The sequence below is a fragment of the Triturus cristatus genome, chromosome 4_2, assembly GCF_964204655.1.
Source record: "Triturus cristatus chromosome 4_2, aTriCri1.1, whole genome shotgun sequence".
In the NCBI taxonomy this organism is placed as follows: domain Eukaryota; kingdom Metazoa; phylum Chordata; class Amphibia; order Caudata; family Salamandridae; genus Triturus; species Triturus cristatus.
In genome coordinates this window covers 503,361,283-503,384,513 of record NC_140586.1, presented here as the reverse complement: position 1 = coordinate 503,384,513, position 23,231 = coordinate 503,361,283, and the positions used below count along the sequence as shown (strand labels likewise).

Genomic DNA, 23,231 nt, shown 5'->3' with positions numbered 1-23,231 from the left:
AGCCATGCAACAGTTGATGTTGTTGCACCAAGGATATTGTGCTGCATAACTAAATACTTATAAGGACCCAAAAGCGAGACCTATTTACTATGCCAATGCTTGTTATGAGTACTTTTAGTTTGTGTATTGTAAGGAAGAAGTGTAATCGATGGATGATGATATATAGGGTGGGTGTATCCTGAATCGTTGTAACTTTGACTTTTATGGTTTTTCTTTTATAAAAGCTGAATAAAGTATTGTTGTTGGACTACAAATTGTTAAACGTGTTACCCGGAGGATCAGCAGAAAACCCGAAGAGGGATGAAGAGTCAGGCATCTGGCCAGTTGTAAATGTACATCTAAGGTAGTGATCACACGTGCCATGGAGCAGTGTGAAATATCTATGGCACCCGTAACTTCGGTTACCACACATAGATAGCAATTATTAGTTTTGTAAAAGATATTGGCAGGTGAAACCTGTCGTTTTTAGCATGAGAACATTTTTCGTTTTTTACCAGAGATGTGGATTTTGGTGCACTAAGCGTCAAAATTAAGATGTTATTAATCAATAACTCGTATGTGGGTGCTATTTATTGCACCTGATAAGCTTCAACGTAGGGGAGCAATATTTTATCGGATATATATATATATATATATATATTTGTAGTTTTATATAGCGCCAACTGGACCCGAAGATATCAGAGCGCTTTACATGAGCACCAGTTGCACTACAGACGGACACATTCACTTTTTTAGGCACGAGGGGATTAAGAGATTTGCCCAGACTCACAGGATGTTTGAGCCTCCCACCAGACTCAAACCTGGTTCCCCAGCTTTGGGGTCAGCCACTCTAGCAGTTAAACCACATCCTCTCCCATATAATGTCACACCCATAACCCGGCCTCTTGTAAAGAGGGGCATCCCGAGGTAAACTACCCACAACAGATAGCAAGACTGGAATTATCTGATCCACCCATAGTGAGCACCTCAGACTTGTGCCGCTGACCGTGGCCCTGCCCCTCTTTCGACGGAGCTGGTGATTTGAGCGGCGGGTGAGTTAACATTCAAGTGAGGTGTGCTAACAGGCCACGCGGGGCTTTTGTTGTCGTTTGAAGTCATAAATGATTTACAAGCCTCTCCTTCCAAGCCTTTAAGAAACAACAGTCGCCAAAAGAAACACATCCAGGCAGTTCAACAGAAACGTACACAACAATTATTTTAAATGACAGTTTCAATGCACTAACCGAACACAAACCACTGTAAACATATTCATGGAATGTATTTTAAGTGTTCAGGTTGCCTAAATGCAACCAGCAGAAGTCATTACATATACCAGCCGTGGGGTTACACTTTACTTATCTATTTTCGTGTGTTTTATAGAGCACTCTGGGTTGCATTTAGGTTCATTTTGAGCATTTCCGCTTTCACCTGATCCATACGGGCCTCCTTTACAATATTTTGTCATAGGGCTGTGCCGCAGGCCTCCCTGCTGGGCTGCCCTACAGCAAAAGAAAAGGGCAGGAATGCACTGTAGATACCAGTATTCCTCTCCTCTTTCCCTACACTGACCTTCAGTTGGCTGCCATGCGCCAACGCAGGCACCCTTGCACCATGATGCAAGGGTTTCTGTGTTGTACGGCTTATGTTTTTTGAGCAGGAAGGGACACCTTCCTGCACAAAATTAATCAATGGAGGTGATTTCCTCTTTCTATGTGTGCTACATAATGCAGCACACATAGAAAGAGGAACAAATGAGGAGAAATAATGCTATTCTGCTTTGTTGTGCCTCCTCTACACCATCCCAGGGAAGACGAAGGCTTTTGACGCATTCCCAGGTTTACAGCTTGTAAACACCCACGTAACGCCCATGGCACACCTCCTCATCATAGTGTGAGGCACTTGTGCTGTGTTCCCTCACTCCATATCTACATATGGGTCATAAAAAGCCATGCAGGGTGGCTTTATGTGGCCTTGAAGATATGGCTAAGCTCTGTGCGCCACCGGAACATCTCAAAAAGAGAAGCTCTGGCGGTACATAGGGCTTGTAGATGAGCCCCTAAACGTATTCAAATCCAACGCCTGCTTTTCTTTTCTCCGTGGTTTTAATCAGCGCAAACTTGACCCAAAGGTATCAGAGCGCTTTACTTGAGCACCAGTTGCGTTACACAAGGTCACGTAGGAATAGAGAGATTAAGTGATTTGCCCAGAATCACAGGATGCTGAGCGTCATTGTTTGAGACTTGAACCCAGTTCCCCAGATTAGAGATTGACCGCCCTAGCAATTAGGCTACATCCTCTCCTCTCATTCTCTTTGGTCGCTTATGCAGAGCATTACTTGACTTAGAACATGGGTACTCGCAAACATTTTCCTAAGAGCTACAAAGTTTTGTCTGTGATGTGACCGAGGGCCACATTGATGCCAGCGAGGTGGTGGTCCGGAGGGGGAGGGGGTCGGTAAGGTTGGTATTGGGGAAGCAAAGCATATACATCTAGTTGCTTAATTGCTCAAAGTGAAACATGAAAACCTGGGATTAAACCCAACTTCACCACTTTACCAAATTGTGAGACGCTAGGTAACTGATTTATTTAACTTTTCTTCCTTTTTCTTCACTACCATATATTTATTTATTTTTTATTTAGTCGGATTTGTATTGCGCATAGCTGCCCCAGCAACGGGACATCCCAGCGCCACCAAAGACCGAGGCCATGAGCCTAGGAGGAGACTTAAAATTAGACAGAGAAGAGCCAGGTCTTTATGGCTCTGCAAAAAGCAAGGTGGTTCTGGATCACTCTGATGGAGGCAGGGAGCGAATTCCAGAGTTTCGCAGCAAGACTACGAAAAGAGCGGCCACCAGCTCTAGCTTTCAGAACTCGAGGAATGCTGACCAATGCTTGGTCAGCAGTTCTAAGGGAACGCCACAGCACATAGAACTCAAGCAAATTAGCCAGCCCTAGAGGTGCCTATAGGGTCAAAATCCTATGCGACACACAGAGCGACTTGAACTGAAAGTGCTTTTCCACAGGCAACCAGTGAAGTTTGGGAAGCACATGAGCAACCGCGCAAGATTTCAGAATTGCCACCAAGATGTGAGCCGCTGCATTCTGTATTCTCTGCACACGTTTGATGCTGGATTTATTGGCGCCCAAATAAAGGGAATGGCCGTAGTCCAGCCTAGAGAGAATAGTCACCTGAACAATGGTCTGACGCACCTTGGGAGGAAAGAAACCCAGTAGAGGTTTCAAACCTCGCAAAAGCCCAAAACAAACCCTTGCCACAGCCTTCGACTGAATGTCGAATGTCAAGCCACTGTCAAACCACACACCCAGGTTGTTCAAAGCCTCCTTAGGCATGGGGGCAGGTTTAAGATGATCAGGCCAACACTGTTTGGACCACATCTCCCAATCCTTGCCGAACAAAAGGACCTCCAACTTACTGGTGTTCAACTTCAATCAGTTTGCTGCCATCCAGCCCGCAACTACCAAAAGGTCCTCTTTAAACTTGTCCAGGTTGGCGCTACATTTCTGAGAGAAGGCGATCACCAATTGGGTGTCGTCGGCATACAACACCAGTGACAATCCCCTACCCTTGGCTACTGAAGCCAGGGGACGGACATAGATGTTGAACAATAAGGGGCTCAAAATTGAGCCATGCGGCACCCCCTGTTGCAAAGCAAACTCCTGCGAATGAAAGGGAGGCACAGAGACCTGAAAAGACCTCCCCTCCTAAAAGGACTGGAGCCAGTCCAAGGCCATACCTCTGATACCGATGAAGGCGCTTTAAAAGAATCACCTGAGAGATGGTATTGAACTTGGCGCTTAAGTCCAAAAGGACTAAGGCCGCAGAGTCACCGACATCCAGACTCCCCCGGATCACTTCTGTCATCGCCAGCAGGGCAGACTCGGTACTGTGACGCACTCGGAAGCCGTTCTGTGACAGGTCCAGGATGGCATTCTGCTCGATAAACTCAGAAAGAGTGGAATTCACATGAGATTCCACCAGCTTCGCCAGAAAAGGCAGCTGGGAAATGGGGCGATAGTTGCCCAGATCGGCAGGATCCAAGGAAGGTTTCTTTAGCAGTGGAGTAACCGTGGCGTGTTTCCACGCCCCGGGTATGGATGCTAAAGACAATGAGAGGTTGACCAGATCAATGTTCACAGGAGAAATAAGATCATGAAACTAGCGGAAAAGTGCAGGTGTCAAAGGGTCAGCCGGCGAGCCCGATTTGATTTTCGAACAAAGGGACTCAAATTCCAAGGGGGAAAGGAGAGGAAAAGATGACAGAGTATTCCACACCGAGAGACTGTCAATCCCCAGAACCACCACCTCAGCAGAGGCGGCCACGGTAGGCAGTCCAAGATAAATCTTCTCCACTTTGTTCACAAAGTGCTTAGCCAGCTCATTACACTGATGGTGCGAGGCAATTGGGGAGACCCCAGAAGAGCCTGCGCTCTTCATGCCCTTAAGCAGAGAGAAGATCGTCATGGCGGGGTTCGAACTAATTGAGATTTTATCGGCCACGTACTCCGCTCTGGCTCTCCAGATAAGTTTGTGGTACTGCTTGATGGCTGCTCGGTATTTACTTTTTGCAGCCACATCATAAGAGTGTCTCCAGGCACGCTCAAGCTGTTTACAACCCTTTTTGGCTGTAGTTAGCGAGTCATTAAACCAAGGGTTAGACGGCCCACGGTTCTTCCCCCCCAATTTGGCCGGGATACAATTATCCAGACCTAATGTCAGCCACTCATGAAAGCGCGAGTTAGCCAGCTCCACATCCATTGGCAACTGAGGCCTGTGGCTGGACAGGAAAGCAGAAAAACGACCGATGTCCAGTTTATGCCAGGGACGTTTTAAGACTGGAACAGGACGATTCGGGTCTGTCTTTCCCTGCAGCCGCAGCGAAAATGGGACCAAAAAATGGTCTGTCCAGGCCTGCGGAACCGGCGGCAGTACCTTTAGCGTGCTTAGGTTAGAGAATAAGGGGTCAAGTAGGTGACCGGCCATGTGCGTGCATTCAAGGACCCGCTGGACCAGTTGGTAAGCCTCAAGGTCAGCCAAAAAGCTGGTAATCTCAGCCTTCCCACAATTCTCGAGATGAAGATTAAGGTCGCCTAAAATGGTGAAATTCGCTGCGCTGTTAGCGTATAGCATGACTTTGTTCAATAAATCTTCCCTAAACAGGCTAGAGGGGCCAGGGGGACGGTAGATGAGAAGGCCAGATACAGTCAAGTTATGATTCAGCCTGATTTTAAACAGTGCACTTTCACAGTCCACTATGTTCTCCTTACTGAAACTACAGGTGTAAACATCCTTGACAATAATTGCAATACCACCTCCTCTACCAACTCCTCTGTTTACACAGTTCATCACAAAACCTTAGGGAAGGGACAGCCAGGGTTCCGCAACCGACTCTTGAGTGAGCCAAGTCTCCGTTAAGAATAACACATCGGGTGACTCGTCGACTAACAGATCAAAGACCTCGGCATGATGTTTCACTAATGACCGGCAATTTAGACTTAGAAATTTGTAATCCATGTAGTCAGAAGGGCATGGGAGGGACTCCTCCAAAGGGAGTTGAAATGTGCATAAGTTGCATTTGAAAGGGCCGTCCTGAGGAACCCATGCTGACGAAGGACAATTGAACTCCAAAAACAGGAGCTCATCACGCGAGTATCTGAGATGATCGGTGGGAAAATGGGCACGGTTTTGGCGACTGGCGACATACTGGCGCGGACGTGCGCAGATGGGCTTGCCTTTGGCACGCCGGTGGTGTGCCCGTCCGCTGCGTGGTGGCAGCTGTGCCTCCATTTCAAGAGTCAGGGGAGCAAACACTATCCCGCTGACCTGCAGTCTACCCAAGATGGCGGTCTCACTCTTGCCGACCCAGGCAAACTGCAGCCTTTCCCCCAGCCAAGCCGCCTCCAACCAGCTCGGAGCCCGCCCCGCAATAGCACAGTGCACAGCAGCCAGGTAAGTGTGAAAAAGTAAATTAATACGGCGCAAGTTTAAAAAGCTAAGAAATATTGCCAGAGGAGAGTGTAAGTACAGAAAAATACAAGTTAGCAAATCTCACTCCCGGCTCACGCCTCAGGAGTCCAGGGTTTGCGCGGTGGCAGCTGTGCCTCCTTTTCAAGAGTCAGGGGAGCAAACACTATCTTGCTGACCTGCAGTCTACCCAAGATGGCGGTCTCACTCCTGCCGCCCCGAGCGAACTGCAGCCTTTCCCCCAGCCAAGCCACCTCCAACCAGCTCGGAGCCCTCTCCGTAATAGCACAGTGCTCAGCAGCCAGGTAAGTGTGAAAAAGTAAATTAATGCAGCGCAAATTAAAAAAGCTAAGAAATATTGCCAGAGGAGAGCGTAAGTACAGAAAAATACAAGTTAGCAAATCTCACTCCCGGCTCACGCCTCAGGAGTCTAGGGTCTATAAGAGGATCTCAAAATACATTAGTTCAGGACATGTGCTATACAAAACATTCTCCTGTTTTTGATAAAATAAACTATAATGTTGCTCCTGTATAATGGAAACCTAAGCCACCCTAAGAGTGCACATCACAACTGAATTGCCTCTTTGTTCACTATTGGCATTGTTGTCCATGTAGGGGAAGAATGCATGTTTCTTAAATTCATATTTGAAAATACTTTAAAAAAATACTTCTCATTTCACTGATACAATCTGGTATACTAAGGTGGAATGGTTCTGTATTTTAATGAAATACACTTTTTGAATTTTGAAGAGACCTTATCATATTTTTACACTTTAGCTTGAAAGATGGATTTGAAAATGAAGGTGTTCCTAAAGTTAAGTTGTGCAGGACAACATAGTTACTTCCTTTGCTTAACTTCCTTTAAATAAAGGCTTGCCTGTTTTTTTAACATCATCTTAATGTTCATGCTGAGTCCAATGAACAGCAGCCCAGTGCTGCTGTTGATCAGGGGGCCACATGTAAAGGTCAGGAGGGTCACATGTGGCCCCTGGGCCGTACTTTGAGTAGCCCTGTGTTAGAAGCTTGTCTAATGTTCTTTAGTCAAGACCCTTTTCATATGTAAAACTCAGTTTTAAGCAGGTTTGAAGTTTTCAGGGGCGCCTGCAGTTTGATAAAGCTCTCAGATGTGGATTCAGGGCATTTAATAGCCAAGGGTTTTATTTAAAAAAAACCTTCATTTCATGTATGTTAGCCTACCTAGGAGGCCTAAATCTCCTTGTCGGTATCTTAGCCTCCTTGTCTTTGGCCACATCACAGTCTCTCTGGGCAAACTTACTTCACTAAGTCAATATCTCCGAATCACAACATCTCTGCACCTTACTGTTCCAGTCCCTCCCTTTAGATGCCTCTGGCCATATTGCTTTCTTATACACAATGCCCCTGGTCCGTCTATACACTCGCTTCAGAAGGGGACCCCTGACAAATTGAATAAAGAGAGGCAGGCGCAGGAGCGAATAACCTTAGCACAACAAACAAAAACCTCTAACTCTATTTCTTTACATTGGTGTACATCCCATAATTTATTTTTATATAACATGTATCCTGAGCCAATAAGTATAATAACCCCAAAAACTTAGTATATTTTATCAGAGAACATTTATTCAATATTATTTCTCTTTTTAGCACATTGTGATACTGTATTCCACATATTCAATCCTCATTTGTGGAGCATAGAATACGATAACAAAACTGATACCAATAGGCAATAATGTGCACAAATATTTTCGCTCAAGGTTCAGCCAGACCCTCTCAACAAACATTAATACAATTGCAGCATATCCACAAGCATATCTCAATCAAACCTCACTCATACATCAATTGGAACCTGCCAAAACTAGTTAAAGACATCAGGTGGGGAGCCTCTGAAAAGTATAAATTATCATTATGTTCTGCTTTATCACTTTCATAGTGTGCAAACCTACGTTTATGGAAAGTGTGCACAATTTGAAAGTAATAAAATAGAATATATTGTGATATATACTATAATAGTGATGTATGTACAGCAACAGAAATGGTAGTACTTTGTTTGAATATTAGATTTCAGTAACTGTTTAAACTTGTGATATGCTTAGGACTTTTTCACGTTTCCCCATGCAGTGTGTGTGTGTGTGTGTATATAAATATATATATACATATATATATGAGTGTATATATATATATATATATATATATATATATATATATATATATATATATATATATATATATATATATATATATCCTTTGCCTTGGTTCACCTTTTCCGGGACATGCAGCGCTCCTTGTGGGTTTGTTTCCCTGCGACAGAACCTTGCCGCTCCATATGCATGCAAAATCTCCCCAGCCGGAGGGATAAAAACGGGACGAACTCTCGTATTCTTTTGCTTTTAGCACTTTTTAATTTTCTACACCGTGGCGGGCTGTTTAAGCAAAGCAAGATCTACGCGTTTCGGAATGCCTGATTCCTTTCTCACGATCAACCTGGCTTCTGGGCACGCCCATGTATATGTTCAAATGGCTGTTACGTCATTTCCTGCCATAGTTCCCAGTGCCCCTATGCCTTCTGGAGGATGTAGTTTTTGTCTTTTTTTCTCTTTTTTTGGCTTTTTTCGTGATTTTTGTCGTAACTTTTTGTAGAACGTGAAGGTGACATTATATTGACAAGTAATATAAATTTTTCAAAGTTCAAATCATTAACAGAAATAGTTGATTATGCATTTAATGCCCATTCTTTTTTTCTTTCTGTTTTTAAAGGAATATTGTTTTTTTATCTTGATTTTTCTTCCCTTCCATGGGAGACCATCAGTTTTTTTCTCTCTCTCTCCTTCTCTTATACTTCTTCTGGGTTTTTTTTTTCTCTCTTTTCTTCACCATTCTTCCATATTTTTCTTTTTTCATTCGTTTCTTTATGTTCTTTTCTTTCACCATGAGAAGCTATAAAGTTTTCATTACAAATGAATGTACAACTCTTCCGACTGATTAAGCCCGTGAGGATGCAATGTTCGCAATTTCAAGATGTAACGCGATTCTTTTTGGCGTAGTTGTTTTTCACGATCTCCGCCTCGTTCTTTCTTTGGGATCGTGTCAATGCCATAAAATCTCAATTGTTTCCAGTCTCCTTTGTGATGGTCCTCCATATGTTTGGCTACAGCGTTTGTTCTGTCCTTGTGTATTGTAGCCCTCACGTGTTCCAAAATTCGCTTCTTCAGTTCGAAGATCGTGCTCCCCACATATTTTAGGGGGCACGGACATTCCACAATGTATATTGCATAGTGGGTTTTGCATGTTATTAATTGACGAATTTGCCACGTTCTTTTTTCGCTCATCTGTATTTCCTTTGTTTGTTTCGCGATTTGGCAAACTTTGCACATGTGACATTTCACAAAACCTTTCGTGTTGAGCCACGTGTCTACCTTCTTCTTCCCTTTGAAGTGGCTGTGGATCAGATGATCCTTTACATTTTTGGCTCTTCTGTATGTCACCGTTGGATGTTTTCTCACTATTTGTTTCACTGTGTTGTCCAGTTGTAGAATTTTCCAATTTTTTCGTAGGATTCTCATTATTTGTTTACTTTCCAATGAGTAATCTGTTATAAGTCGAATTGGTTCTTCTTCCCCTCCTTCTTCTTTTGGTTTTAAGGCCAGACACTCTTCTCGTGATTTGTTGTTTGTTCTTTCCCAACATTTTCCTATTGTTTTGACATTATGTTTTCTTTTCTTGAAACGTTCAAAGGTGTCGCCCCCATGTTTCTTCCATTCTGTCTCTTCACTACAAATTCGCCTAATTCTCAAGAATTCCCCATAAGGGATACTTGAAATCAGGGATATCTGATGGAAACTTGACGCCTCTAAGGTAGCATTGGTCGCTGTACTTTTCCTGTGAAGTGTGGTATGGATCTGGTTGTTTTGAATGTAAATTTCAGAGTCTAGGAAGACTACTCGTTTATTACTTATTTCATAAGTAAATTTCAGGTGTGTTTTACTGTTGTTTAGAGCTTCAAAGTATTCCTGGAATTGTTCAGCTGTGCCGTCCCATATAATCAGTAGGTCATCGATAAATCGTTTCCAACTAACTATTTTGTTCAACATTCTGTCATTCTCCATACTCCAAGCTACTTCTTTCTCCCAGTATCCCATGGCTAAATAGGCATAGCTTGGGCTAAATGAAAAACCCATCGCGGTACCGTTTTTTTGCCGATACACTTCTTCACCGAAGAAAAAAATGTTTTTATTGAGACAGATCGTTATCATCTATAAGATCATCTTGTTGTGTTCACTGTATTCCATGTTTCGCTCTTGAAGAAAGAAATTACATGCCTCTAATCCGAAGTCGTTCCCTATGGTAGTATACAGGGATATGACATCCATCGTTATCAATAGATATGTTTCTTGCCACAGAGTGTTTTGTAGTAACCTTAACAGATCCGTTGTGTCTTTTATGTACGAGCTTAATTGGGTCACGTAGGGCATAAGGTAGAAATCAATAAAGTTTGCCATGGGTTCTAGTAGGGATCCTTTAGCTGACAAGATAGGTCTCCCCGGTGGTTTTTTATGATCTTTATGCAGTTTGGGTAAAAAGTATATTGTGGCCATTATTGGATGGGATACTGTCAGGTATTTACGTTCTTCTTCATTTATGAGACCCCTTCCCGTCCATTCTTGTAATTTGCCGTCAACCATTTCTTTTATTTCCAAAAAGGATTTTTCTTTAGTTTCTCATAATAAATGATGTTCCTTAATTGGCGATGTGCTTCCAAAACGATGCTCCTTTTTCCAATATAACCACGTTTCCTCCCTTGTCTGCCATTTTAAATTCAATCTGAGTATCAGATGATAAGTTTGTCAGTGCGTCTCTCTCCTGTTTTGTTAGATTGTCTTTGAAGTCTAGGCTTTTCAATTTGTAAAGGTCTTCAATGACCGCCTCTTGGAACAGAACTATTTTGTTGCCAGGCGCCAGTTGCGGATAAAATTTGGATTTTGATTTCTTTCCACTTAAGCCTGCACCTTCCTGTTTGCAGGCTCTGTTCAGGGAAATTTCTTCACCATCTTCTGTGTCTAAATTCAAGAGTGTCAAGAAACTTTTTGAGTCTTTGACTTTTAGGCCAGTTGTTTGTTCTCCTGGTGTGGTCATTTTGATTTTTTTCTCTTGCTCCAAGAAAAATGTTGCCAATTTCATTTTTCGGATATAAAGATATATATCTATTCTTACTTGTCCTAAGTCCATCCTTCTCGCTGGACAGAAGTTTATACCTCTTTTCAATAATGATATTTCCATCTCCGATATGGGTCTGTTTGATAAATTCACCACTTGTAATTCATCCGTTATTTGTTCGACGCATACTCCTTGTTTCTGTTCCTATTTTCTCCATATTTGTGTTTGCGCCTGTTTACCCTTCTCTTTGGTTTTTTGATGTCCATTGACGTCCTCTTCCTCTTCGTCCTTGTTGTTGGTATGTGGGTCGGTTCTGTTCCCACTGTCTCTGTTGTAATACCAGGCGCATATCCCCTAAAAAAGAGAGCTTTCCCTTATTTTCTCCAATTGATTGTTCCGTGCCCTCGTTGGATGCTGGGGATGATGCGTTGCTTGAAATACTTGTGGTGCTGCTCCATATCATTTGTTTTTTTACTGCGTCAAATTTCCGCGCAAAAGTAAATATCCGACCTTCTGCATAATCATTTGAATCTCGCATAAACTTCGAGTGCTTACGTTCTCTGACCACATCCTCGTGTTTTTCTATTTGCGTTTCTAGATCTTCCTTGAATTTAGTCATCTCGCTCGTCATTTTTATTGTTAGAAGTTCCTTTTCTGTTTCATGTAGTTGTTCCTTAATTTTATCCAGGCCAATCTCAATATGCTTTACCAAGATTTCAATTAAACCCAAAGATGATTTCAGGAGAAAGTCGCCCCATTCCTGTAATAACTCATTTGATGTGTCTTGGTGGCTGGGGATCAGCATTATTCTCAAGCCTCTAGGCACCCTTTGCACTTCCAAATATTTTTTCAGTGTTATAAGCTCCCAAGATTTGTTTATTTCTTTACGACTTAGCTTTTCCCATGTTCGTAATTTAGACTTTGTATCTGTTTTTGCTGTAGTGTTGACTGGTCCTGCGTCTTTTTCCCCATTGCCTTTCTCAAACATCGAGCTTAGCAGTTCATTTCGTTTAGCCTCTCGTTTCTGCATCCTCTGTTGCTTTGCAAAGAAACAAGCCCCTCAATTTAATTTTCTAAGAGTTTCTTTAATGTGCTGTGAATACGACCGGGGGTCTGTGTGAATTTCTCTAGTCAGTTTAATTGCCGCTCGTTCCTTTGTTAGAACACTATTGCGGTTTTGAGAACTGTGATTTCACACCCCAGGCACATAACTGGCTGTTTCGCTTTCATGCAATTAATGAAACAAGCTGTTATATTCCACAGTCACACTCTTACCTCGGTTTGTTTTCTCGAGCGGTGTGAAGTGTCAAATATCCATTATTTCTTGCCAGTGTTCACTGCTCCCGGTTCATTAAATCCTTTGCCTTGGTTCACCTTTTCCGGGACATGCAGCGCTCCTTGTGGGTTCGTTTCCCTGCGACAGAACCTTGCCGCTCCATATGCATGCAAAATCTCCCCAGCCGGAGAGATAAAAACGGGACAAACTCTCGTATTCTTTTGCTTTTAGCACTTTTTAATTTTCTACACCGTGGCGGGCTGTTTAAGCAAAGCAAGATCTACGCGTTTCGGAATGCCTGATTCTTTGCTCACGATCAACCTGGCTTCTGGGCACGCCCATGTATATGTTCAAATGGCTGTTACGTCATTTCCTGCCATAGTTCCCAGTGCCCCTATGCCTTCTGGAGGATGTCGTTTTTGTCTTTTTTTCTCTTTTTTTGGCTTTTTTCGTGATTTTATATATTTTTATTTTTATATATATATATATATATATATATATATATATATATATATTCACTGAAAAAACCATAGGTTTCAGGGGCGTTATAGTTAGCTGGACATTTCCCTCGCAGACAAATCCCTAGAAATTCCCCTATTATAGTTAGTTCAGCTAACTATAACTCACGCCCCCGCAATGCACTGCTGATGACGTCACATATTACATCACTCATGAGATGGTCAGTGACATCACTGATGACATCACTGATGACATCACTGATGACATCATCCATTGAGTGTGTGTTTCTGAACAGTTTTAATATGTTTAATATATATATAGGGAAAGGCCTGTTGAAGAATAAGTGGGTGTACAAGTGTGTGAATGGATGATTTTCTAGGCGCGTAATTGACTCTATAAGTGAGTCATTAAATGTATCTTACTGCAGACTAGTGACTAAACTGTGTGAATGTCTGTATGTGTCTGTGTGTTGGTGTATAAGTAGCTGCATGGTTTTGTGAATAGCTATATGAGTGTCTATATGGGTTATTGATTGGTTGTCTGAGTATCTGTATGGGTGCCTGAGTGTTTGTGTGGGTAGGGTGTGTGTGACTGTGTGACTAGATGTGTGAGTGGGTGATTCACTGGGTGCATGGTTTTAAAAGTGCATCTGTGATTGACTGTATGGTTGGGTGAGTGTATGTATGGGTGTGTTAGTGATTGAATGTATATCTCAGTTATACATGTGTCACTAACTACATTTGTGAAACGCAGTGTATATATGTGTAAGAGTATATCACTATCTATATGTGAGAGTGTGTGATTTTGGGAGTGGCTTTATGCGCCATAGTGCAAGGATATCTGTGTCATGTGCTGTTTGTTTTTTCTGCAGGAAGACACAGAATTTGTTTAGTATTTTTATGAGTAAGTGAACTTGAGTGTGTTTAACTGTATAGGTGAGTAAATTGGACTGTGATTAATTATTTGCATGACCGACTAGATGTGTCAGTACCTCAATGGATGATTGGCGGTGTGTGAGTGTCTATATAGGTGAATAAATGCACAGAGTGACTGTAAGTATGAGTGACTGTAGAGGTGAGTGAGTGGACATGTATGTAGACCTAAAAGTCAATGAGTGGGTGAGTAGTTATTGGTATTGGAGTATCTATGGTTGTCAAAATGGCCGTCTGAAATTTTGAGTCGGTGTATCAAAGGTTATATTAGGGTGTGAGAAGATGCACTAATTTATCACATGGATGACGTCATCAGTGATGTCATTTGAGATGTCATCAGTGATGTCATCAGTGATGACAGTGACCATGTCATGAGTGATGTAATATGTGACGTCATCAGCAGTGCATTGCAGGGGCGCGAGTTATAGTTAGCTGAACTAACTATAACAGGGGAATTTCTAGGGTTTTGTATGAGGGAAATGTCCAGCTAACTATAACGCCCCTGAAACCTATGGTTTTTCAGTGAATTTCTAAGGTTTTTTAAATGCCAATTCCTAACTATAACGTGCCGGAAACCTATGGTTTTTTCCATGAATTTCAAAGGTTTTTTAAATGCCAATTCCTAACTATAACGTGCATGAAACCTATGGTTTTTTCAGTGAATTTCAAACGTTTTTTAAATGCTAATTCCTATCTATAACTTATCTCTGAAGATATCATGTTTAATGATTTTGATTGGATTTCTATATTTTTCAAAATCAGTGTGTCATTTCAGTAATTACATCTTAAAAAAATACTTTTTTATCACCATTTTTAAATGTATTTTTTCAATTAATTCTTTTAAAAATTAAAAAATACTATTTGAACTTATAGGGTTTTTCAAACATATTTTTTTATATTTTTCAAAATATTTTTTTAACTATATGTGCAAAACTTTATTTTATATATATTTTTTCCATGTTTTTGGATCCGCGCACCCTAAGCGCACCGTTCTCGATCCCTACGCAATAGCATCCATGCATTGTATGCATCGGGTACGTGGTTAGTGCGCGATTCCAATGCGACCAGTACGCGACTCCCTGCCTATATGCGACACGTTTGATGTACGTAACGCGACATTTACGCGCTTCCGCGATGCGTCATCTGCGTCTATGACGCGGTGGGTGCGCGGATCCCGCAAAGTATTTAACATTTAAAAAAACATATTTATGTATTTCATGTGAATATTAATTGAAGACAAACTCTAAACTAGTCTTAAAAGTAATATTTTGGCATCTAATCCTATATTTCTTTTTAATTCAATTTCGCGGATGCGCACTGGGTGTGTGCTGCGTACGCGCAGGGTGTACGGATCCCATGTGACCTGCAAAAAAAGAGATTTGATTGGTTCATTACACTTCCTGTTCTAACTACTGAAAGACCCCACCCATTTCAATCATTCTTCTTTGAGCTTCTTTGGAGAGCCACCTCTTTGGAGAGAAGAAGATTTTTTAGACTAAGTTTACACTTAGCTCTAACTTTTTTCAACCAAAAATGGCTTCAGGGCAGCAGGCATCACCTGCATCACCTCATACTTCTGAGGATGAATTTTTGCCGGAGTTACCACGCAAAGAACGTTTCTCTTCAGTGGTGTGGACATTTTTTACTTTTCCCGAGGGGCAGAATAAGACCAATGCCACCTTGGTCACATGCAAGATTTGCAAAAGAGTCCTATCGAGAGGGGATCCTAACAAGAAATACTCTTGCGGCACAGCAAGTATGATGAAGCACATGAGGACCCTTCATCCAAACAATCTTGCACGAGAGGAGTGCCGACGGATGAGAAACACTCCTGCTCCTGCGCCATCCACCTCATCGCAGCCGAGCACATCAAGAGTGCATCCATCAGACCAAACCTTGGACATCCGTCCTCAATTTCAATTTTTAAAAGTGCTCTGCACTAAGTGCAATAAGACTATGGCGAGCAGTCGATCGATCTGATCTGCCGCCGCCAAGAAAGTCACATTTGCAATTTTTTTAAATTTTTTTTATTGTTCCCTAAAGTTCATTGTTTGGCTTCTCCTGTCTTGTTTTTTGTTTTTTTATGCAGAAAAACCAAAAAAATCACAAAATTGTTGGAAAAACCCAAAAAAATAAAGAAAAGAAGAAGAAAAAAAAAAGTTTGTGTAAGAACTAACTTTCCTGGTTTAAAAAAAGAGCTACATTTCTTTGTTAGTGTGTGAAAGTTTAGATGAATGTATGTGTAGTACGTAATTGACTGAGTGAATGCATTAGTATTGTTGAATGTATGAGTGCAGAACTCTAAGGAAGTGCTGCAGCATCACTCAGTAACCTCTTTAACTGCAGTGTGCTGTAGTACTTCCGAAGCACAGGGATGCAACATATGTACATAAATATGTTGCAAATCTATGCTTCTGTCTGCACGGCTGCTTAAACTGCAGCCATGTGGTCACACAGGCACCCTTGCACCATAGTGCAAGGATATCTGTGTCAAGTGCTGTTTGTTTTTCTACAGGAAGACACACCTTCCTGCACAAAAACAATGAGAAAATGCATTTTTCTCCTTCAATGTATGCTGAACATTTCAGCATGCATTGAAGATATAAAAATGTGGAGAAATTAAAACAATTCTCTTTGTTGTACTTTCCTACACCAATTGTAGAATGGTGCACCATTCACACACATATCGAGATTTATGATTTCTGATAAATCTAGACATGTGTCTTGTTCTATGAGTATTAAGTGCAATCATGCACAACAACACTTATAGAACACCCTTGCAACACAAAGTGGTCTAAATGATGAGGTTGTATTTACATGGAGTATAAAAAGTGCACAGAGTGCCTTTTCCTCTCTTTGTAAATATAAAAGAGTATCTTGCACAATAACTATGTTACAAAAAGTGAAATATTTCCGTTTTTAAATTTCCTTGCGAATGATAGAAGGTAAGCACAGAGTTTTGTCTGCAAAGATGTTCAAAGAAGAATGATTGAAATGATTGCGGTCCTTCAACAGGTAAAACGGTGAAATAATATGAACCCCTCAAATCTCTTTTTTTGCAGGTCACATGATATCTGATTATGGTCAGATTTCAAAACTACATAAACAGAGTGTTCTTAGAAATGTGTTTCAACTTTGTAGCTTCTTGCAGACCTCTTCATTCTGCATATTGAGACTTAGTTAAACTTACCTTCACAGTAATAGGAATAAAAAATGGTATTCATTTTTTGCTGTTTTTCATTCAAATATAAATTCTTAAAAATTGTTTATTTTAAAATTTGGATCTGTGAAAGAAAATAAAAAAATAATTATAACATATAATAATAAATTTTTTACAACACAATATAATTTCCACAAAGTAATTTGTTTGCCTTTTTTGGTGTTCTCAGAATATATTGAATTTCACTCGAAATAGTGATTTCAATTGTACTTATCACTTAACAGCAGGCAAAAAAAAAAAACAATTAGAAAGATTGTTAATAAAAAACCAACATACTATTCTCAGTAAAATACCAGAAAATACAAATCATACATATATGAAATGCTTACAGATTACAAAATGTTATAACTTTAACTTATAAAAACTGTAAATGATGCCACATTAAAATAATCACCGAATAAATGACCACCAAAAAGTCCATAATTCAAAAATATACCTTTCCTTGAGGCCAAATGGTATTTTTGCACTTCTTCTTTATGTAAATTGTCCAATGGTAGTCCTATTAAATTATAATAATAAATTCCTCAGAGAGTGAATTATCTTCCTAAAACTTTGGCTTTAAAAATATTAGGTAGGAATTTTGTAATTCCCTAGGCAAACGTTGTTTGAAAACCAACTGGGCAACATTACAAAGTGTCCAGCCTTTGTCACATTTTAGATAGGCAGTGTAATGTCCAGATGTGGTGGAAGGACCATCATGGAAAATTATTGTAATTGCTACAAAAGTCCTTCCTGATATTGATGGTTGAGCTGCTACAAATTGTTTTATTAAAGTATCCAATTTTCTTCCGTCAGCTGTACAACGTTGCATCATTAAAATTATGTATTTTCCATATTTTGTTAAGAATAATGTGGATAACATTTCTGATTTACATTGGCTACACTCCATCTTTTGAATTGCACCTTTCACTAATTTATTGAAAGACACTGATTTACAGTCTGGTAATGTTAAATACAGAAATCTCTCAGTGTCTACATTGGTGCTACATGTATACATGCAATTTTCACAATTATGTTCCCATTTGTAAGAAAGGCGAAAAATATTTTCTATTTCTACACCTTCATTTTCAAAAATTGTAAGCATATACATTAAAAATTCCTGAGCATCTTGTTGGATATTTTGTGTAAATTGTGTAGAACCAGAACACACATCCAAAAGATTACGAACATCTGAAACAGATTGTATTTTACTTCTATCTGTTGTCAATTTTTCATAAACAGAATGCAACAGAGAACAAAATCTTTTTTCCCGATTCTGCATAATTTGTGCTTGCAAATCTTCCAGATATAAAACAACATTGACCACTACATTAGCATAGCAGTTGACACCAGAACTATTTTCAAACTGATAACCAACAATCTCTTCAACAGTGTCCAATTTCTTTTTACCTGCAATCGCAACATTATCTTGTTCTTTTCCCTTCTTGACATCTTCAGTACAGATATTCTCTAACCTTCTTTTTCGACCAACCACACGCTTTTTAAATACAGGATATTGACCTAAATTTGGAGCATACACCCTTCTTAATCTATTATACTCTTTTACACAGTTTGCATCTGCAGTAACCTTTGTCTCATCTAAATCAATCAAAAACAAAAACCAGATAATGTTCTGACTCGCGAGAAAGCAACATATGCCATACCCTCGTTAAATACAGTAGATCCAATGTTCACCAATGAACTGTCTACACTTAATCCTTGAGATTTATGAATAGTCACTGCATATGCCAGAGAAAATGGAAATTTTTCCTACGGACATATAAATGTTTAACAAGAAAAAAACGAACTGAACAGCGACCAATTTCTTTAACTTCATCAATCTGATCAAATTTAATTTTTAAAAATTCTATTCCTTCTTTTTTCTGATAATTCACAAAATCCACCACTTTACCCATTGCACCATAAACTAAACCTTTCTCTACATCCAAATTATGCCTTAAAATTACCTGACAGTTTACACATACATACAGTGTCTTTTCCAAACCAGCAGTTTTAGATATTTTTTTTCTAAACAATCTAGTTTTGATCTCAATTTACCAGTCAAAATAATAGTGATTCCTTCATGTAGTATTTTATCGATGGCTTCCATTTTTACAATTTCTTCATTTTCCAGTTTTAATAATTCTTCGTTGAATATTGAACACTCATGCAGTGTTGGCATTAAGCAAATCACTGACTTATTTTTAGCAATTTCCACGTACACTTTTGCAGGAACTGCATTTTTATTTGGAAAGACATTGCAAAGTAATCGACTCTCCAAAGCTTCTTTCCCTTTTTTTGAAAGAATTCCAATTCTTATATCTTGAAGAATACTTCCATATTCAGCATCATTTGCCTGTCGCATATTTGTTGTCAGTTCTTTGTATTCAAAATTACTCCAAATGTTCACATTACCAACACTGCCAAGAGCCTTTCTGGTTATTTCATGGGCAAGTGTTTTAAATACCGGTTGTCCTTTTACCGGTGTCAGTTGCAGTAGATCTCCAAAAACTATGACGTGTTTTCCTCCAAATAACACGTCATACTCTGTTTTAAGAATTTGCTGCATTCTTAAATGCACAAAGGCAAGCATCAAGTTTGAAACCATGCTCACCTCATCAATAATAAGGAGTTTCATTTTCTTCAGCACTCTTGAAACTTCACAACAAGCTTCTCCAGATAGCTTGTGGTATTCCAATTTGTTCTCATGATCTACTGGCAGCATTAGTAAACAATGTAAAGTAATTCCTTTAATGTTATGTGCTGCCAACCCAGTTGGAGCAGTGACAACACAAAACAAATGCGACTTAGTTGTTTTTTGCAGATAACTTGTAATTACTTTAATTAAGAAACTCTTTCCTGTTTCAGCTTGACCACTCACATACATTCGGATAGGTTGAAATGATGTACATGAGTACACTCTCTTTTCATGAAGTAATCCATGGTCAATGTGCTATTTCACTTGCTGATATATTTGTTTCTGTTCAACATTTAGTTGCTCTTCCAAGTTTCCTAACTATATTGCATCTTCTTGTGCTTGATACATTGCTGTTTCCACCTCATTCATTGCAATCGCTGCTTCATTTTCAACAATTGGTTGTCCTAGTGGATCTTGACTCAGTGCAGCAGACCTTTGACTGTCTTGAGAACTGTCTCTAGCAATCTCAGCTGTAATTGTAGCTTCTTGATCAATTTCATCATTCAACATTTTCACATAATTTGCGAAAGCACTGCATTATATGCTATCTTTACAAGCATTAAATGAATCTTCATAGCTGGGAAATTCTCCAAGTAATTCCAGTTCAGAACGCCATGGTTTGAACATTTGCAAAAGGGATAAGTAGTAAAATTCCCTTTTGTCAGCAGTGTCGCAACTCAGTTTTCTGTGATTAATTAAATGTCCTTTCCTTTGTTTCACCAGACATCCTTCAGAACCAATCACTCCATATTTTCCATCGTTGATGTTCTCTGTAATATTCCGTTTAAAAGTGTAGTTTTGCAGCACTTCATAGAGACACATGTTCTCAAGATGATGACTTCTCTTTGGATAGTATGTGTCCAACATATTGGTTTTCAAAATATCTGTACTTTCAGGGTCATTTTCTGCTAAATATTCAATTTCTTGAACAGATTTCAGTACCCGATTTCGCATTCCTGCAAGACCTAGACTCACCCAAATGATTCTTCTACTTTTGGAATATAGACTTGCAGATGATAACCGATCTGAACATTCATATGCTCCAATTTCACGATGCGATAACATCTTCAAACTGAAACTGTATAATTTCTTACTTAGAGTCTTCTCGTGAGAAATCTCTTCCCACATTTCTTTCAATTCAGTCTTTTCTGATTTAGTAATGTAGGACGTTACATATCGAGAGACAGCAATGGAATTTTCCGCAACATACTGAATATCCATGTTAGCGTTCCACATGGATAAAATAACTGGATTGTAGTCATTTATGTATTTTGATTCTTCGCTTCTTCTTAAGTTGTAGGTGTTTTTCGGAGACTTTCTTGTGATGGTATGTCGTACAGCTGACATAAAACTGTTCACTCTTCCTTTGGCTAATACACAACGTGGAAATCCAAAACGACATTTGGTATAGAACTTATCCTTTGACTTGTACTTTCGTCGACAGTATTTTCCACACCTATGGCTTTGAAATCGTAAGACTTGTTGTTTTAAGTTTTTCTCTTCTCTGCTATTTGGAAGAGCACATGTAGCATAATCTTCAATGAAAGACAAAACAGTTTCATCTGAATCTGTTCCAAATTTGGGGGCGTCCTTGACCCATAACAACATATGTATGTGAGGAGCACCTCTTGCTTGATACTCCTTTCTCCAAAAGAAATCCACAACTTCTCCAAGAGGAGGATTCTTTTTATTGCAGATGAAAGACATCATAGCTTCAAATCTATGATTGAAATATCTGCATACATTGACAGGATCCAAAGAGCACAATTCTCCAGGTGTCTTGTATTCAATATTTTTTAGATTGGAATTTGCCTCTCGAAGAAATTCAAGTAAATCATCCCAACAGCTTAGTGTAACAAACCATGTAGGAGTTCCCAAGTTCCGTAGCATGCATTTCAGTTCTCCATGTCGACGGTACCAATATTCATTAGTCCCACGCTGACATGCCATCAGATTAATCAACTGAGATTCTAAATGATCATCTCTCTGATACACTTTATCCATAAAATCCTTTGCAGTTATATTTTGAAGATGCATTCCAGTTTTCAAAATGTGATTTACTGCATGTGAAAGTCCAGACAAGTCACTTTCAAACAGAAGATGAAACATATAAGGGATACATTGTCGTAATCTTGGATCTTCTGCATATAATCTTGTTGTCCGATATTCAGATGCAGGAATCTGCACAGGACGTTCATCATATCGTCCACCTTTTCCTGTTGGAAACAACTGCGGGAAACAACGAGCTTCCAAGCTTTCTTTCCATACACTCATGGGACTTCCTGTTGCTTTTTTCATTTGAAACAACTCAATTGTATTCCCCATCACCTCTTTGGAATGAAGTGGATATACACTGTAATGTTCATAGATCTCTTCACATCTGGACATGTCCACTTTTTCATTTTGTCCACTTAATGTTTCACTATCTTCTGCTAAATCTATTTCTTCTTCTCCAACAAACACATTTCTATAGTACTCATTATTTTTTAACAGATACAATGATGCCTTTTGCACTTTTCTAACATCCACTAACTCTTGCCAGATTTTCTTATTCTTAGTAGGAACACCATTAACTAGAATGACTAGTGGCTCATTTTCTGCATTATCTACACCAATAGTTTCAACATTTTTCCTTAAATCTAATGGTAAATACACAACTCTTCCTTTCAATCCTCTTTGCAACTCTGATGGAGGTAATTTACTTGTTTTGGGATCCATACGAACAATAGCCTGAAACGGGTGAACACATTGTATCAGAATAGACTCATACGTATTTAAATCAATCAGCTCTGGAGGAATAGCAACCAACTCTAGATTATTATGAACAGCTCTAGCAGGCATTTTATTCTCATCTAATTTATTATAACAATATTTGCAAATACGCTGCTCACATCCCAAATCAAAACAATCCTCTACCAACAAATAGGTTGCAAATTCCATCCACTTATCATTATCTTCTATTTCACTTTTAAAATACAGATTGACACCCCTAGTCTGATTTTTATAGTGACTTCGCCGACAACAAATACGAGAAACATTTGGTCTTTCACCTGAAATTACCTTAAACTTTGTGAATTCATCCTCAAATTTTCTGTAATTACAGGTTCTACATTGTCTTCAACATTGTGTTCTACTAATGTGTCAGTTTCTTCACTCTCTTGCTGAGGCCCAAAGTAAAAAAACTCAATATCCTCACAGACCTGCTTCACATCTGAAACTGACCCACGTAAAAGAACACTGTTCAACTCACTTCACTTTAGTGCTGGACTTTTTGCATAATACAACCTTCTCACTAACTTCCGCTTTTGATTATGATGTACTGCCAGCATTCTGAAATGGTGAAAAACACTTTCACAAACTTTCCTAGAAAGACAAGCCAGAGAATGACCTTGCAAACCAGTATGTTTTCTCACTCTGCAAGGGTCTAGTCCTTGCAACAGCTTAATCTTTTGTTTTACACTTTTTTTAGTATAGACTCGTAAAAAACGACATAATTTTTCAATAGACTCCTGTCGTACACTACAAACACTACTGCAATCCCAAGTGTACACAGGGTTTTTAGCACGTCTCCCTAA

The 23,231-nt window shown here is 39.7% G+C and overlaps 1 protein-coding gene across 2 annotated transcripts in view; it reads right to left on the bottom strand.

The window, feature by feature from the left end:
- Positions 1-23,231, bottom strand: part of LOC146834616 (atrial natriuretic peptide receptor 1-like) — a 961,499-nt gene that overhangs the window by 79,144 nt on the left and 859,124 nt on the right. The window contains exon 1 of one of the 2 annotated variants that reach the window (XR_014960643.1): positions 12,368-12,688. The exons of the other annotated variant lie outside the window; for it this stretch is intronic. The gene's annotated coding sequence lies outside the window, so the exon portion shown is untranslated. Of the gene's footprint in view, positions 1-12,367; positions 12,689-23,231 lie in introns of those variants that run through there. 2 annotated transcript variants of the gene reach the window in all.